General features: G+C 44.6%; 1 protein-coding gene across 1 annotated transcript in view; it reads left to right on the top strand.

Moving 5' to 3' along the window:
- LOC112069772 (receptor-type tyrosine-protein phosphatase mu-like) overlaps positions 1-18,868 on the top strand; it is a 130,772-nt gene that overhangs the window by 1,512 nt on the left and 110,392 nt on the right. The window lies entirely within an intron of this gene.

An 18,868-nucleotide genomic window follows, 5' to 3' on the forward strand; every position in this document is an offset into this window, starting at 1 on the left:
ATCTGTTTTTCTATGGTCATGCCACAACTGGGCATACTTTTCTCACAGTAGATGTAATAATGGCACACAGGGCCGGACTACTGCTTTGGGGCCCTTGGGGTACCGACCCAGGAAACACACACATATATATATATATATATTTATTTATTTATTTTTTAGGACAACAGCATTTCAACTTATTTTGTGATAATGTTGTGCATTTAAAGTACATTTCTTGCAATTCTACACTTTTTGCCATGGGTGAGAGAGAAATGTGGTGTTTTTATAGCTAATTTCCTGCAATTCTAGATAGTTTATCATATGCTGTCTGGGGGGGCCTCCCAACGCCGCCCCATAAAACACACAAACTATTATTTGGTTAGAAGCCCCCTGGAGGGTATGGGCTCTGGGGCATGTGCCTGTTGGGTAATCCGGCCCTGATCCCACATGTTAAGTTTTACATGGGAGAATGATGATGGTTGTTTAGTTCAATGTAATGAAAAGTGTTTTCGGTATTTGTCTGAAGAATGACATTTTAGCAAATGCATTGGTTGGTGCATTTTGCTTTCTTAGTCCAACATCTCTGAATGTGTTTGGCTTATTTTCCCCTAATGTGTTAGGCCAACTAACTGGCCTATTTACTCAAGTCTTTATGAAGTCTAATTTAAACAACTTTACATGGGGCTATATAAAGTTGTGTTGACATTTTTAAAGTAGACTAAATAAAATCTTGAATAGGAGCAATTGAAGTACGTTCTCACTCACATGTGTATTCTAATTGAATGAGCCAGACACATCTATTATTGTAATTGTTTCCATCTACTTSTGCAAAAATGACAATTTCATTTAATAAAAATTCACTTTTAGACAGTATACCCATGCTATTTATCTACATCAGTGTTTTTTCCCCCTTAGTTGTTCTGCATGTAAGTAGCCTTCCTACTAGATTCTTGAATAGATGTGGGACTGCGACACTGTCCCTCTCTCTGCCTCTCAATGCCTTYACGTGTAATGCCTGATGGTGGCAGCATCGTACATACAGAAGCCTCCACACGAGGGATCTCTTGAGGCTCAGGATTTGGTCCACAACCTCATCCAATAACTTTTTCCTCCGCCACCAATATTAAAAAGCAAAAACAGGCAAATATTTGCTAAACAAATTATTTATAATGGAATGTAAATAACTATTTTGTTTACTTGCCAATCAGGGAGTAACAAAGCAGTGATGGAATTACACATGCAAATTAAGAGCCTTTTTATTTAATGTAAAAATGATTGCTAACAAACTAATTAAAAAGTGGCTGCAGTTGTTGTTCTCCCAAAACGTTCAGTAGTTACAATCACATCGTCTGCATGCATTTCCTGATCCTTGGTGGCAACCATGCAAGGAGAGATTAATTTAAGGCGGTTGCATTGCATTTCCCTGCTTGCATCACTCAAGTTAGTTGTCTATGAGAAGTTAGACATAGGTGACCACACTTCACTTTTGTAGAACCCCGTAGACATGCACTGAATGATACACGGTAGATATGGTAGATCAGGCTACACTACATGTCATTCAAGGCAAACATATCATCAAAATGAGTATCTTGAAGAAGTGAGGTTGAATGGTTATTCTCTTGCTTTGCTGTAAGTAGGGCTAAATTGTTAAGAGATGAACATGATCATTTGTAGCCTTTGCTCAGCTGAGCCTTGTTTGGACACCGAACAGGGCCTGGCTGGAGTGACCTTAATGTATTCTGGATTGCATTATTGTATCTTGTGTGACCATGAAACCCAGGATATCCTCTGGCTGTCCCAGATGGATGGATATCTCCCTGCACTGTTTCTTCCGTCCATTCACTGCTATAAATATATTTTATTTTTTTATGTGCCGAGCTGCATACCTTTTGCATACGCTGCACAATGCTCATGGTTCTTCTTCCTTGGACCTGGCCACACAGCCTTTCTGTGGACCGTTGCTGTCTCTCGCCTCTTTTCAACTATCCACTTTAAAATGATTTGTCTTTTAAGACAGACTCCCAGCACACRAAGTATAACCAGTCAAATAGCTCTCTATAGAAACTGTAGTAGAGTTAGTGGTTGTTCACATACAGCCCAGACAGATGGAGCTCTGCTGGGCTATCTGCACCAATGGAGAATGAAATTAAACTCTCCACAGCCATCCCAAGATGGAATAGTTGCCCTCATAATGATAATAACACACCGTAAGTAATTAACTGGTATTATTAATGTCCACTATTGTGTTTCTGTCATACATACCCAGCTCTTTTGACACAAAGAAAGTCTTCCATGAAATTGCAAAAATGCCCAGATCCCCCCCTCCTCCCCCCCCCTCCTCACTGCAGAAAACCGAACAAGTTCAAGCAGTGCTTTCTCGTTTAACTCGGTTCTTCCGTTTTGTGCCTAATGAACACTACCCTAGTAGAAGTGAGGTGTCTTTATGCTCAGGGCAAGGGGCCGGCCAGTGTTTTGGTTTAAAGTAATTGGGTACAGACAGTATAATTACCCATTAGATGTGACTCTGAAAGAGATGCTGAGCAAACAGGACCCTCTTTAATTAAACTCGGCCCTYCTGGAGTGGGGGGGGGGTACAGCCGGACACACAGGGAAATGGGCAGGAAAACTCATGAATCAGCCAGCATGCCTATACAGTGAGGGCAATAGAGGCCAGGTGGTCCAGTCAGCGATTYGCACTGCATACCCGTCAGGTTTAATGAACTGCTGAGATTAAAAGAAGCTCTCGCATGATTTACGTATTCATAATTCCTGATGGATAATGGGGTTTACTGAATTTCGCTAGAGGCCTTTGTAGGTGACTGAGTCAGTCTAGGCGCTCATGAAAACGGCTAATTAATTCACCAAGGACCAACCCTGCCCCACWTCCAAGCCATCAGCAATCAGCATAGGGCCGCTACTGTTACTAGGATGTTGTTACTTGGGGATAGGCTGTTWTTTTGTTCCTGCTTCCTTGCATGTTGTTTTTCTGGAAGAGGAACCAGGTTACAGGAAGGGGGGCAGGTGAGTAGCCCACACTGCTGCAGCTCCTCCCTCCTCCTCTCCCAGTCTCTCTGCCTTGGATATATGAGTATGACCGCAGGCAAATCTCTCCATTACTGTCATCCTGCATCTGTGGCACTGTGGAGTCGTCATTACGGGTCATTAACAGTTTGTGGCCACGGTGTTCTTCTCAGGCATGAGAGGAGTTAATTTTCCTCTGCTCTAATAACGACAATGACTTTTAGTCACAAAAGGAAGTTTGAGAAAGGCGCCCCCCCCCCCCCCCCTGACCCTACCCGCCCAGGGGTTTTCTAAAGGAAATGGGGTCCACCTCTGCTTTAGCATGGCCTAAACATCAGGTAATGATTCAGGGTAACAGCATAGTTTGTCTACTGCTGCGAAATCCTTGGATCCCCCTGAACCCTCCCATGAAGCCATTTTATTTCTCAGGTGTGTTTGTTTCCAAACCATGATGCCCAGTGCTAATCCCTGTCATTTATTTCTGTCTCTGCTAAATGTGGAAGGTGTATATATTTGCATGGACCATGTTGTGCCAAATATATATTTTTAATGACTTTATAATTATTTCCCTCACTTTTCGCTCACGCCGCTGTTATTTATTGTAAAGCAAGCAGAAGGGCCGTTTTTGAAGGGATCTTTATTAGTCATTTTAATTGGGGATATTGAAAGGGGGAACATTGCGTACGGGCTGGTCTTTAGCTCTGCGGCGTGATTAACTGTTTGGCTGTTGATTTTAAATGTGTGGCTTTCTGAAGTCTGAAGTCCGCCCTATTAGTGATAGTTTGTTACATTCATCATCCCCTTTGTCCAGGGTTCTCTCCATGTCAGAAAGGCTTAATCAGGCATCTTGACAACAGTAAAGAGACAGCGATTTAGTGAGACTGATGGAAAATTACAAAATGGAACAAAATAGCCAAGCTCTGTGTGGCCTTCATGGTTTACCATCATGGTTTACAAGCTCTGTGTGGCCTTCATGGTTTACCATCATGGTTTACAAGCTCTGTGTGGCCTTCATGGTTTACCCTAGATATTAATCTCGCAGTATTTGATGTTTTAGATTTTTTTTTCTGAAAATATCACTAATTCTGCCCCATGTTGCCTTTATTTGAGAATCTTAGTGCCTTCTGCCACAGCGCAGCCTCCTTGAAGTGTTCCACCTCTTTGTCCTGGTGTCAAACACAAATCATATGACTTTAATATTTCACAGTCTGGTCTCTAGGCCTTCTTAAGCCARTTTAGGTTTACCCAGTTTTGGGATGCGTGCCATGACCCTGACCAGGGCAAGACTGGCTCAAGGAGGAACATTTTAATGGTCCCGTCACTGTGTGGTCTCATTGAAACAGTCATCTCTCTGGGACCCACTGCAAACACCGACACGGGTGGGAAGCAGTGAAACCAAAAACAGGCAACAGCTCTTGTTGAAGCTCCGTCGRCGTGGTGTTAAAATCTGTTGGATCTTTACATGAGGTTTTAGGTCAGTGTGTGAAACTGTCATGAAGGCAAAGGGTGGCTTGGTTTCTAGATGATTCCATGTGTGTTATTTCCTAGTTTTGATATCTTCACTATTATTCTACAATGTAGAAAATAGTAAAAATAAAGAAAAAACSTTGAATGAGTAGGTGTGTCCAAAACTTTTGACTGTGTGTCTTCGAAGAAACAGCTCCTATGAGAAGCAGTCAACGCTCTGCTACTGCTTACGATTTGTTTTAAGGCTGATCTAAAAGACACGCTAAGCCACTGTCAGGGCCTGCATGTCTTCAAGTGGTCAGAACTTCTACAAATAACATTTAGAAGGAGCTTAAAAAATGTAGCACGATAGAGAAGAGGCGCTTTGAGAACAAACGCCACAAGCGAAACATTAAGGTAAGAGTGTGCAAGTACATTCAGCAAAATCTTAGAGGGATTAATCGATAATGAGGGTCATCGGCCCACTGTATTAAATAACGTTGTCGTACACAAACCGTCCTAATCGCATGGCCAGCCGGGCCTGTCTCAACACGATGGACTATAATTAAGAGRCCCATATTAAATCCAGGCCAGCACAATACAATAAGCCACTGGATACGGTTGTTTAAGAATACACCCGGCAACCAGACGATATCTCTCCACAGGTCAGAGGAATTAATGTGTCTCCTAAATGATAATCTCAGTGGTGGGCACCAAAAAAAACTCAGTCGTAGCCTCCTCACCGAAGGATTCTAATGAATTAGCATTGTGTTTTAAGATGCAGATTTAACATTTACTGGAATACACTGAAATATGCACAATGCATACTCTCCTGACTCCTAGTTGAATGGATTCCACACAGTGCAGGAAGCAGTAGGAATGCTTCTGGAAATTCTCACAACTCCTCAAATATGTGTTCAAAGGGGAGGCGTGTAAATATTTTGATGTATTGTAATTCCATCTTTATCATAATTATCTTTTAATAGCTGTCCTCTGAGCTTGTTCACAAGTGCTGCCTTGCTTTACTATAATGTCTGTGTGAGTTAAACTGAGGGAGATGAAACAGAAAGCCATTAAAACAGGCATTAATGGGGAGAAGTGCTGAGGGATTTGGATATGTGAACAGCATATGCTGCCCGAAGGGGACAGACACTCTCTTTACCCCCGGGGAAAGGTACTTAGCCTATATTGCAACTGTAAATATTCATAAGTGGGTAATACGTTAAATGTGGAGTTAGACTCAATACAGACMTAATGCCAACTCTAAGGAAATGGAGTATGAAATGAAGTGGCTGTAAAGTGACATCGATCTTGTGACTGCKGATTTAGGTCCCATCTCCCTGCATGTATTTACGTGTGTGTGTGTGAGTGTGTGGTCGAGACTTGGGGTTGGCTTCGGTGTTGTCATTTCAGGGGGTGTTTATGAGTGTGGCAAATTTTTGGGGTCAGTGTCTGTCCTGCTCCTGTCCTCCCCGGCCAGCTGTAAGTATTTCTGATTGTTAAGAAGTGGTTACCCGGGGGGTTCAAGAAACTTCAGAGTTTGACGAGCCCCAAGTGGGTTGTGCAATGTGAGGTGGGGTTAACAGAACGCTTAAAGTTAGAGCAGTGTGACCCTTATAAGGGCTAGACTAGTTAGGTTTTGCCCAACTTCATAAGCTGGCCAGGCCTTTCTTTTTAAAGAGATTACTTTCCCATTTGCAACAGAAAATACATGTAGACTATAACCTCATGTTGATGGATACTTAATCTTCCTGAAAAGTGTTTTCCCAGTGTTTTTTAGACTTATCTTACTAAATCAAGATCGTAGCAGTGATATCGACGCAGCAGCTTCATAGTATGTTTAGAACAGACTTCAGCACGGAAATGCTTTTCCAAATCTCCAGCAAACCATTCATCAACTTAATCTCCATATGGATTCCAGACGTACACCCTAGAGGAAACCATATCATGATGAATAGGGGAACTTAGAGTGGGATACAGTACTGTAGTGGCAGCACTGCTAGATTCTGGACAGCTTGGCTCCTGTGGGGAAGTGGAAGGGTTTTGTTTGGCTACTGCAACTTTCTGGATTTTCCCTCATACTCAACAAATTGATGACAAACTAGTCGTAATGGAGGATAAGTCTTCCATCTGATTTCCCACAGTAGAAGTCCATGATAACTAACCYAGCTCCGCCACCGGTTCATTACCTCGCTGGTGGCTCCATGAGGTTCACTGAGAAAGCATGAAATTAGCCCCCCGAAAAAGGACAAACAAGGCAAATCTCAAATGGCCAAAATCCAATTGAATCCAAATCGGCAATAGTTACTGCTTAGTTTTCAGATCAGTCTAAAAACACACTGTGTGGCAAACAACTTGTTTTGTTTTCTTCATCCTCAAGTGTTGCTTTTCTAATGCCCTAATCCTCCTACTAAACAGCAAAAGAAAGCGACTATTTCCATCCAGAATCTTTTTCTCAGTATTGCACAAAATGTCTATCAGAACGGATTGATGCTCTCTGGTGATTCACTAAGATGGATGACTGTTCATATGGTAGGTTGACCCTTCTTGCTGCCAAGCTGGGATATTGGAGCCCGACTGGCTTGCTGGCACRGTAGCACAGTCTTCTAGACATACAGGGGGGCGGCTGGGTCTTAAAGAGACTGCTTCAAGCCAGGCAGAGAAAGAGCTTTGCATTACAGTGGGCTGGAAGATTGGCAGATGGGAAGGCAGGCAGGGCTCATACAGTCAGCGAGGGGAATAGGGTAGGAGGCAGGGAAGCAGAGAGACGATCACTCAGGCAGGCAGGGCTGGTRGCAGGAAGCGGAGCCACTGAGCCCCAGGCCTGTCCAGGGGCACTGCATTAACAGGCCTGTCCAGGTGTACTACAGTAACGAGGGCGCCTCCAGCTCAGCACTGCCAGACCTGCTACTACAGTCATCACATCAGTGCACCCCTCACTGCTCCTTCAGGACTAATACTCACACTCAGCCCTGTCAAGCCTGCCACACATCACCTCATCTGGGGTGAGCTCTACGGCCAGGAGCCCCTTTCATGGATGTCTTGAAAGAGATATGTGCCATATATGCTTTCACAGGTGTCGTGTCACCGTTCAGTGTATTTCTCATGGGGGGGGGATAATGAAGGCATGTGTTTACCTCCCCTCACCCAGGGGGATAATGAAGGCATGTGTTTACCTCCCCTCACCCAGGGAGATAATGAAGACATGTGTTTAGCTATAATTCCCCTCACCCAGGGAGATAATGAAGGCATGTGTTTACCTCCCCTCACCCAGGGAGATAATGAAGGCATGTGTTTACCTCCCCTCACCCAGGGAGATAATGAAGACATGTGTTTACCTATAATTCCCCTCACCCAGGGAGATGGATTAGTGCAACTAGAGCGTTTTTTTCTTAAGTTGCTTTCAAGCACGAACGGATGAAAGCAAGAAAGGTCTTTCACGCCTAATAGGGCAGAGACAGAGACACGGGAGTCACCCCTCCCTAAACCCGGCAGCCTTCATAGCCCTCTTTAGTCACCAGAGGAGAGGACATTTTAGACGGCCTGTACTGTAGGAAGTCCTGGGCTTTAGACAGCAGAGGCAACATTAGATGGTCCGTACTATAGGAAGTCCTGGGCTCGGCCGAGCATTGCACATGTAGGTACACAGGCATGAATTAACAGCACCACAGACAAATATAGATGCACTGCACACAACTCAACGTGCACACGCCTGAAATGTATGCCAACCACATACTTACGCTTGCGACATGGTCTGCTCTGCTCAATACATTATTCAGGCCTCTAAAGACCGGCTGACGGAATGGACAAACATTTCAAGCACCCTCTGTTCTAACCCACTGCCCCCTTTCACCAGGAAACAGCAGTAGAACACCAGCCCGGTCTTCTCCCCCCCCCGGGACCATTTACTCCCTCAAAACTCTGTGCACCCCTCCTTCCTCCCTGACTCCTCAGGCCCTCTACCACCTTCCTCCCTGACTCTCCAGGACCTCTCAACTTCCTTCCCTGACTCCTCCAGGCCCTCTACCACCTTCCTTCCTGACTCCTCCAGGACCTCTACCACTTCCTTCCCTTCTCCCTCCTCAGGCCCTCTACCTCCTTCCCTTCCCTCCTCCTCCTCCAGGCCTCTACCTCCTTCCCTTCCCCTCTCTTCCTCCAGGCCCTCTACCTCCTTCCCTTCCCCCCCTCCTCTCCTCCAGGCCTCTACCTCCTTCCCTTCCCCCTCTCTCCTCCAGGCCCTCTACCTCCTTCCCTTCCCACCTCTCTCCTCCAGGCCCTCTACCTTCAGAGGAGTTGTGAGTGTGTGGAGGTCTCTTCTTTCCCTCCTTGCCGCGGCTCCTGTTAAAGCTCTTAGCGAGGTGCAAAGGCCTAGACACTGATGGGCTCAGGCATCAGGCTCTCTCTCTMTGTCTCGCTCGCTCTTGTTCTCTCTCTTCTCTATCCTGGATTTCCAGGCCATGTGTCTCCTCTACCCACCTGGCTATTTCTCTGTTCTCTAGTAAAGGAAGGGAGAAATGAAAATCCTTTTTCTTCTCCTGTTCACATTAATTTCGCTAATCTTAATCCTGCTCTTAAGCTCCTGGGTAGTGGAGAAAAGCCCTCTCCCTTTCACCTGATCATCATAAGACCTGAGAACACATCCCCCCTCCCTTACAGGGAGACTGGGCTGTTTTCCTACAGACTTCAGGCTTGGTGTGAGATCATAGTGGCATTAGATATTTTGGGGGTTTGTTTGGATTTAACCTTTATTTAACTAGGCAAGTCAGTTAAGAACAAATTCTTATTTACAATGACGGCCTACCCTGGACGACGCTGGACCAATTGTGCGCTACCCTATGGGACTCCTAATCACGCCCGGTTGTGATACAGCCTGGATTCGAACCAGGGTGTCTGTAGTGATGCCTCAAGCACTGAGATGCAGTGCCTTAGACCGCTGAACCAGTCAGGAGCCCACTTAGAGCTCTGGATGTTTGTTGATGTCTCACTTTTCCAGTGTAAACATAAATATCTTCCCTATGTTCTGACACTTTGTGGAAGAATGTTGAGTATGAAGCAACGGAATCCTAGAAAAACCACCTTAGATCATTTGAATGGTAATGGCGTTACACCAGGGTGTCTGTAGTGATGCCTCAAGCACTGAGATGCAGTGCCTTAGACCGCTGAACCAGTCAGGAGCCCACTTAGAGCTCTGGATGTTTGTTGATGTCTCACTTTTCCAGTGTAAACATAAATATCTTCCCTATGTTCTGACACTTTGTGGAAGAATGTTGAGTATGAAGCAACGGAATCCTAGAAAAACCACCTTAGATCATTTGAATGGTAATGGCGTTACACAGACATTCTATATGCTTTTAGAAGCGTGTTTTGTATATAGTTAGACAGTTGGCAATAAGAAGCCACATTATAGGTCTCCTGAAATAACTCTCAGTGCAATCACTTTGAATAGTTTCYTCCATGTAGTGTATTAGCCAGGCAGTTCAACAGTCCTCCCACTCCGCTCTCCTCTGCTGTGATTTAGATCATGCTGTCCCAGCCACTGATAGCTGTACTATTATATACCTCACTGACTGTAGCTTTAAAACAGATGTGTGAGTCGTCGGGGAGGTTACGCTCACATCTTTAATGAATCTGTGTGACGGCTAATTGCTGCCAGGGGGCCGGCGGGTTCCTTTGGAGAGACTGGCACCATGCCACCCAGAATGGCAGCAGACAATGGCACTTCCACTCCCCTGAGTCCCTGTCACCCTGGCAGCTCTAATTGTTCCTCTTTATGGATCTCTGTGTGGCATGGCAGGGACATGTCAATGTGAGGCTGCCTGCCTTCACCCGCTTTTTCACGGGTGCCGTGCCGCTATCGCCCACGCCACCAACCTAAATCCCYGCCCTCTCCATCCCGGAGTCACAGTGGAATGCATTTTTGCAGGCCACCATGTCACCCTGACATGTAAATTGCCAAGGGTACGCGTGGCGTCAGGCATCGAGAGCGTGACAGTACAGCACTTATGCTGCCCGCTGCACAGAGGAAAGAAAGAGCTCCGAAAGAGAAGGGCAGCGTTCGAGAGTTCATTTTTTCCCCTTATGTTTGTGGGAACATAATAACAGACCGGTCTGTAATTACTGCCGCAGTATGACCTGAACGCTGCCATACTAGATGATTGTGAGGTCTAGGGACCRGTTGTGACTATAGAGGCTGAGGAACTGGTTCTGATGTTCTCTTCATCTGCTTGAATGAGTTGAGGTCACACAGACGCTCCTTCCCCTGAGTCCATACTCTCTCTACATACCTATTGATCAGCATGTCTTGTTGTAATGATTTATCCCAGCAGGCTCCCAACATATCGGCCTGTGTTTGGAGCACTATGCTACAGGGAGAATGCACTCACTGAGAAGCCTAATGTCTGGGTGGTTCCTGAGGTCTGGATGGGTCTACCACATAGGACTAGTAGCACAGACACATTGCTGTGTGTGATCTGACTCACAGAAATAAAACAGTCCATTAGGGAGTGGTAATCTCAAAATGCAAATTTCTTCTCCTGGCTTCTCGACTACTTCTATCTAAACTTCCCAATCAGAGGCCTCCCTTCTGTCTACTGAACTACCCAATCAGAGGCCTCCGTTCTCTTTCTCAACTCTCAGAGCCTTCATGTCAGTCAGCGACTCCACGACTTCACAAGCGCTCCTCTTGCTCTCTCTCGCTCTCTATGTCTGTCTCTGTCTCTTCTTTCTTTCTTGTTAACCTTCTGGCGCGCTCCTTTCTTCCTTGGCACAAAGACCACAGACCCGCCCCTCTCTCTCTCGTAAGGCCCAGAGGTTGTCACAACGCAGGCCTCCATAGCTTGACARCATTATTTACCTCCAGCCCCTCCAACAATACTCATACCAGGCAGGTCCTCAATGGATCCATGGGGGATAGTGGGGGACCTTCCAGCTGTGGTACTGCCTGKGTAGAGTGACCGAGGTCTTTGGTGCGTCTGACCCTCCCCTCTGCCTTCTGTGATGACCTTCTCCTAACTACTACACCAGGGGAATATCACTCCTCTCTCCCCTCCAAACAAAGCGGGAGATAGAGGAATCCACACCCAGGTTTTCATCATAGACGCCAGCGGTGTCTTGCATGACCTTTTCCGGACGGACGGGGGGGTGGTGCGAGAGCTCATTCACATAGTGTTTTCCCACCTGGTGTGTGCCTGGCAGGATCAGATGCCCTGTAGAGAGATGCCATCTATCACCCCCCCCCCCCCCCCCACACACACACACACACACACACACACACACACCTTTGAGCGGGAGGCTTTCAGATCCATCTTCTGGCATCACAGTGGATATGTATTCACACGTCACACTGAGTGACGCATTTAGTCAGCCAGTATGGAGCAGCGTTAATACACAACTCAGACATTATTAAAGCACAGCTGGTTAGGCCCACTTTACAGCCGTTGCTACTCACTGCTGCTTCGTAGCTCTCCTAAAATACTCTTCCCCTAGTGGGGATGGGTGTGTGTCAGCACCTGCGGCTCCTCTTGTCATAGTTTCCAGCCACACAGGAAGTGGCAGGGAGAAAGGGCAGGGTGCTGATTGGTCCATCCCRCGTTTCCTGGTGAGCTCAGTGTTATCTGGTTGGGTGGCAGAGCCAGGGCAGGGGGAGTCACAGGAAGCCGAGCCAAAGGAAACAGATCGTCAGGGCAAACAGAAACAGAGATCTTATCAGACCATTAGACATGAGCTCATCGGGTGGGAGAGTAGAGTGGTTAACAATCACATTTGGTGTCCTGATTTCACTCCCGGGCGTCAACATTTCCCCAATATTTCATATCTGCTTTTCCTTTTGATGGAATGAATGGCGGTAGTGCCCTAAACTAGCTAGATGGATGCACAGTACACTTTTATTAAACTGTCTCAGACTAGTTAAACTTGTAGGCTTTTATGGCGTCCCATGCTACTGTCGGTCGCCACCATGCATTGCCTGCTGAGAGTTTAGATTTTATATGTGGAATCTGGCAATACCTCCAATTAGGCTTACATCAGAAATATTGTAAAATATATTTTATGGGATTGTACATTTTGTGACCTTAATTCGGGGAAGCACAATCCAGGATTGATGATTCAGCCCTGTGCTGCTGGAGTCAAAGATTCTAGAGGAGTAAGGAGAGGAAGTCCCTTCTCGTTTCACTTTTTCTCTCTCAAGTTCTCTTCCTCGCTCTTTTCCTCGCTCTCTCTCAATTTCAATTTAAGGGCTTTATTGGCATGGGAAACATATATTTACATTGCTATAGCAAGTGAAATAGATAATGAATAAAAGTGAAATAAAATAATAGACATTTCAAATGTTATGTCTATATACAGTGTTATGATGTGCAAATAGTTGAAGTACAAAAGGGAAAATAAATAAACATAAATATGGGTTATATTTACAATGGTGTTTGTTCTTCACTGGTTGCCCTTGTGGCAGCAGGTCACAAATATTGCTGCTGTGATGGCACACTGTGGTATTTCACCCAGTAGATATGKGAGTTTATCCAAATTGTGTTCGTTTTCAAATTCTTTGTGGATCTGTGTAATCTGAGGGAAATATGTGTCTCTAGTATGGTCATACATTTGGCAGRAGGTTAGGAAGTGCAGCTCTTTTTCCACCTCATTTTGTGGGCAGTGTGCACATAGGCAGACCTGGCTCTCAAGAGAAGACAGGCTATGGTGGCCTTTCTCAATAGCAAGGCTATGCTCACTGAGTCTGTACATAGTCAAAGCTTTCCTTAATTTTGGGTCTGTCACAGTGGTCAGGTATTCTGACACTGTGTACACTCTGTTTTAGGGTCAAATAGCATTCTAGATTGCTCTTATTTTTAATTCTTTCCAATGTGTCAAGTAATTATTTTTGTTTTCTCATGATTTGATTGGGTCTAATTGTGTTGCTGTCCTGGGGCTCTGTGGGGTCTGTTTGTGAACAGAGTCCCAGGACCAGTTGTTTATGAGGCTCTTATCCAGGTTAATTTCTCTGTAGGTGATGGCTTTGTAATGGAAGGTTTTGTAATTGCTTCCATTTAGGGGGTTGTAGAATTTAACGGCTATCTTTTCTGGATTTTGATAATTAGCGTGTATCCGCCTAATTCTGCTCTGCATGCATTATTTGGTGTTTTACGTTGTACACAGAGGATCTTTTKTTTCAGAATTCTCCATGCAGTCTCTCAATTTGGTGTTTATCCCATTTTGTGAAGACCTTGGTTGGTGAGCGGATCCCAGACCTCACAACCATAAAGGGCAATGGGTTCTAGAACGGATTCCAGTATTTTTAGCCAGATCCTAATTGGAATGTCTAATTCTCTCTCTCGTTATCTATTCTAGCCCCTCTATTGGGCACTGCGTATACTCTATTCTTAATCCCCACTGATGCGTATCAAAGTAGGGAAGGTCTACACTGTATTAATGATGTAGTACGATAGAGTAATGATACAAAAAGCATGTGAAATATATTCACCTGCATGCTGCACTCAGCCTAGTTTCAGGGGAATATCATCTTTGGGCAGCAAGAGCGCGCCGCAGTTCACAGAAGAACAAGATTGGTAGGAAAGGAGCTTCAATTTATATCTACCAGTAAATACAAGCTAAGCCAACGATGGTATGAAAACCAAGTATTCAAAAATGTTGGTCCGAAGTCTTAGTTGAGTCTTCGATGCGCAGTTCAGTCATAATGTGGTGTTTGAATGAACATTGCTAAAGTCTTTCCCCAAAAATCCTTCCCAATTTTTAAATGTTGACTCCAAAGTAGGTACACTTATATAATGATGATCTGTATCAATTGGGAGGGCATTGGTTTCGCAAACTCTACCATCACATGTATGACATTGAACAGTACCCGAAACACTGCTAGCCAAAAGGTCTCATGCTTGGTGTGCAATTTGAATTGCAGGGCAGCTATTTTTTCCCCCACAATTACAAAATGGTCTCCTGATGTGGTTTAAGTGTTGTTGTGGACTTTTTATTTTATATATACAGTTGAAGTCGAAGTTTACATGCACCTTAGCCAAATGCATGTGAACTCAGTTTTTCACAATTCCTGACATTTAATCCTAGTAAAAATTCCCTGTCTTAGGTCAGTTAGAATCACCACTTTATTTTAAGAATGTGAAATGTCAGAATAATTGTAGAGTGATTTATTTCAACTTTTATTTCTTTCATCACATTCCCAGTGGGTCAGAAGTTTACATACACTCAATTAGTATTTGGTAGTATTGCTTGAAATTGTTTAACTTGGGTCAAACGTTTCAGGTAGCCTTCCACACGCTTCCCACAGTAAGTTGGGTGAATTTTGGCCCATTCCTCCTGACAGAGCTGGTTTAGTTTCAGGTTTATAGGCCTCCTTGCTCACACGTTTTTTCAGTCCTGCCCACACATTTTCTATAGGATTAATAGCCACTCAAATACCTTGACTTTGTTGTCCTTAAGCCATTTTGCCACAACTTTGGAAGTATGCTTGGGGTCATTGTTCATCTGGAAGACCCATTTGCGACCAAGCTTTAACTTCCTGACAGGCTTGAGATGTTGCTTCAATATATCCACATAATTTCCCCTCATGATGCCATCTATTTTGTGAAGTGCAGCAGTCCTCCTGCAGCAAAGCACCCCCACAATATGATGCTGCCACCCCCGTGCTTCACGGTTGGGATGGTGTTCTTCGGCTTGCAAGACTCACCCTTTTTCCTCCAAACTTAACGATGGTCATTATGGCCAACAGTTCTATTTTGTTTCATCACACCAGAGGACATTTCTCCAAAAGTATGATCTTTGTCCCCATGTGCAGTTGCAAACCGTAGTCTGGCTTTTTTATGGAGGTTTTGGAGCAGTGGCTTCTTCCTTGCTTAGTGGCCTTTCAAGTATGTTGATATAGGACTAGTTTTTACTGTGGATATAGATACTTTTGCATCCGTTTCCTCCAGCATCTTCACAAGGTCCTTTGCTGCTGTTCTGGGATTGATTTGCACTTTTCGCATCAAAGTACGTTCATCTCTAGGAGAAAGAACGCGTCTCCTTCCTGAGCGATATGACGGCTGCGTGGTCCCATGGTGTTTATGCTTGCTACTATTGTTTGTACAGATGAACGTGGTACCTTCAGGCGTTTGGAAATTGCTCCCAAGGATGAACCAGACTTGTGGAGGTCTACAATTTTTTTTCTGAGTCTTGGTCTGATTTCTTTTGATTTTCCCATGATGTCAAGCAATGAGGCACTGAGTTTGAAGTAGGCCTTGAAAATCCACACACCTGTACACCTCCAATTGACTCATTATGTCAATTAGCCTATCAGAAGCTTTTAAAGCCATGACATAATTTTCTGGAATTTTCCAAGCTGTTAAAGGCACAGTCAACTTCGTGTATGTAACTTCTGACCCACTGGATTGTGATCCAGTGAATTTTAAGTGAAATAATCTGTCAGTAAACAATTGTTGGAAAAATTCCTTGTGTCATGCACAAAGTAGATGTCCTAACCGACTTGCCAAAACTATAGTTTGTTAACAAGAAATTTGTGGAGTGGTTGAAACACTTGGGTTGGAGTCATTAAAACGTGTTTATGTAAACTTCCGACTTCAAGTGTTTGTGAGAGAGTGATTTGGAGAGTACAAACCTGATACATCTAAGAGAACTCAAACTAAAGGAAAACTGAATTTTTCCCATAGTGCACTACTGTCCTATCAATCCTGTTGACTAGCCACTTTACCCCTAGATATGTACAGTAAATAGCTACCTCAGTTATGTATTCATTCCTTGTCACTATTTCCATTTTTTATATTAACTTTTTAACTCTGCATTATTGGAAATTGACCCATAATTAAGCATTTCACTTTTAGTCTACACCTGTCTACGATGCGACATACGATTTGATTTGTTTCGCCGGGAGGGTCATGTTTTTTATTTTTTGCTAAATTAGAGTATATCCACTTTGCCAGGCACCACTACACTACTGCTTAACTGTGCCTAGATGTGGTCAGAAGTTGTGTGGTTGTTTTAAATAATTTTCCTCCACAAATGGATTTTAATAATGAATGAACACAATGAAGTAGCTTCATTTGTTGCCGTATTGATTAGACCTTGTGTATTTGAGGCTGCAGGGCCCTATGCTCGTAGTGTGCACTCCTGAAGGACCTAGTGCGTTGTTCGCGGCAGGGAGGGGTGTGAACAATTCCTGTGGGAGGAGTTTATGACAAAGCAGGCCAATGAGTCGTGTCAGTTAGTCCAAGCGGACTGTAGAACACATTTCTCTTTTTAATCGACCCACCGTACTCCACCGAGAGATGTGAGGTACTGAAAACCCAGAATCMGATAAATATTCTCATTATCCATCACTAGGTTGAATTTCCAGCTATAATATCTAAAAATTGTTTAACTTTGTCGTAACATTTGCATGGCATCGTGTCTTCCCACATCTCAGGAAGCGTCAAGACTAAGAATCCCYCCCAAAAGGGATATGGGTGGTGGGAACGGGTGGATATCATGAAACCGTTTGTATTAAAATCACTCCTTTTTTAATAATTGTTTGCTATTYATGAAGCTATTTTCCCTTGATCCTTCTGGGTGTGTAGCGCAAAGGCCATACTCAAAACAGGTCAGGATTAAACCCTTTAGATTCAGCCTGCCCCYGCTCAAGAATTATCTATCAAGGGGAGGGGGGGCAATTTTCAGAAACTCTTGCTTAATCTTGATTAATTCTTAAGAAACCCGAGCCAGATTTAAAGTTTATCATGGTCCTCTTTCATTGGGGAGATGAGGGGCCTCCCACGTGTTCTCTTCATCTCTCTTTAAGACACGCTCAGAGGAGCCCAGCCACGATGGCCCGCCACACAGCCTGATCCTCTTACAGGAAACAGCTGACTTTACACTAATTCAAATTCTACCTCTACAGTGATTTATGATATGTCTAAACCCCTCTCTTCTACTACTCACAACAGATGTACCCAAACCCAGCATGGGGCTTGGGTGAGAGGTATTTTTCTCTGTGATGGTTCTTTGTCTCCAGGCAACATGCAGGTCAGGCAGAAGGCCACCAGTCCTCCATCCTCCTCTTCTCTCAGTGTGCTGATGCTGTGTGATAAGAGCAGCATAGGAGTGGATGTGCTTGTGGAGGAGCAGGGAGCTGACAGACCTAGCGTGGCCCAGGGCCCTGTTGCCCAACATGGGGAAGGGGTGAGGTGAGGAGGACCAGCAACCACGCTGCTGGTGTCCTCCCGATGGTGGCACGTCTTGGCTTACACTGACTGATCAGGCGAGACAAGCGCCGCACGGATGGCAGATACACCTCGACCGGGGTGGCCGCCTGCTGCTATTTATACGGCCTGCTCCCTCCCCTGACATTTCTATCTCTCCCCTGTCCCTCCCCTTCTCCCTTTCCCTTGCTCATCCCTCTTCTGCCATCCMTTGTCCGCCCATACCACTTTGGATGACGGGAGGAGAGGAATGTTCTTCCTGACAAGGTGCGTGATGGGTGGTAGGACCGGTCCACGGAAGGTTTTCGGTGTATCGACTCCAAACCACAGCGAGCGCCACTTATCCGCCCAAACTCCAAACTGCCCATTTTCTGCTCTAATAACCTGCTAAGAACAAACACGTCATACATAAACATAGGAACGCACGGCACAGCCAGAAGGAATAAGATATTAAGCTGGTAGTGTAAAGTTCCGTTTTTGTAGATTTGTCTTCATGTAATATTCAACATGTCAAACTGGAATGGTGTTTTCCGTGGTTATGTTCACAAGCCTGCTTTTGATGGGGACACGCATTCTTCTTCATGTCTGTAAAACGCTAGAAGAAATTACACATTAGACTTATGTCATATTTTTTTTTAWAGYACYGTAAGTGGTGCTCCACTCTTACRAAGTTCYGAAAGGTGAATGAGTTTTTGGGTGCTGTAGCTAAGGTCTACACTGAGGTGGCCCATGGCATGGTTTATCTCAGATTGTCCTCTTCACTGAGGGTCTCCTCTCTGACACACACACATTAAAGCCCCCAGTGGAGGGAGATGGCAGTCTGTCTGAGCCAGCTCCACTCTCTCCCCTCCCTAATCTCCTCCACACAAGTATCAGTGAAATGTCAACTGGCCTTCTGAGACCTTCTCTCCTTCTTCACTCCTTTCAACCCTCTGTTCCTCCCTCCTTTGGCTCCTGGGCAATTCCACAGTAACAGAGTGATGCTGAGACACATTTTTCACTTCATAACATCACAAACAAAAACCAATGATTGCAAAGTTAAACAAACCATACAACTCTATGTACATAAATACATTTACATGAAGAACAGTGCAGATGCAAAGTTTGCGAACCAAATAACGGKTTGTGCTGTCATTCTGTTACCAAACTTAGCACCTACACTGTTCTTCAAGTAAATGTTTGTTTATAGAGTTGTATGGTTTGTTTAACTTTGTTGTTTTGTCCCACATCAY

The sequence above is a fragment of the Salvelinus sp. IW2-2015 genome, unplaced genomic scaffold (assembly GCF_002910315.2).
Source record: "Salvelinus sp. IW2-2015 unplaced genomic scaffold, ASM291031v2 Un_scaffold1114, whole genome shotgun sequence".
Classification (NCBI taxonomy): domain Eukaryota; kingdom Metazoa; phylum Chordata; class Actinopteri; order Salmoniformes; family Salmonidae; genus Salvelinus; species Salvelinus sp. IW2-2015.